This window comes from Myotis brandtii, unplaced genomic scaffold, assembly GCF_000412655.1.
Source record: "Myotis brandtii unplaced genomic scaffold, ASM41265v1 scaffold434, whole genome shotgun sequence".
Classification (NCBI taxonomy): domain Eukaryota; kingdom Metazoa; phylum Chordata; class Mammalia; order Chiroptera; family Vespertilionidae; genus Myotis; species Myotis brandtii.
In genome coordinates, this window is record NW_005366599.1 from 3,442,737 (window position 1) to 3,443,105 (window position 369).

The 369-nt window shown below is 61.8% G+C and overlaps 1 protein-coding gene across 1 annotated transcript in view; it reads left to right on the plus strand.

The window, feature by feature from the left end:
- The window catches only part of SLC45A1 (solute carrier family 45, member 1), a 13,715-nt gene that overhangs the window by 2,540 nt on the left and 10,806 nt on the right, over positions 1-369 (plus strand). The gene's annotated exons all lie outside the window — the stretch shown is intronic.

Genomic DNA, 369 nt, shown 5'->3' on the forward strand with positions numbered 1-369 from the left:
GGTGCGTCCGCTCCTGTGCAGCCCCCTGTGCGCCCCGGTGGCCCCTCCGCACGCCCTGGTTTAAACATGTCGCTGCAGTTCGAACACATGCGTGAGCATGGACGTGACTGGAAATGCGTGTCTCAAACGCTAGGTCTCCACAATGACCCGGGCCGATACGATGGATACTGCTCTGTGTGGTCGATTCCTGTTATTTTTGTGGTTATGTTCCACCCAGTCCCTGGGAACCCCATTCTCATGCTCACTTTTGTTGGGGTGTCGCTGGGAGGAGGACACCCCGGGTCCTGGGAGGGATTTAGCGCCTGGAGTGAGAGCCGAGCTTCCCTCCCGCCCCCCCTCCCCCAGGGCTCGGCGGCGGCTTCGGGTACG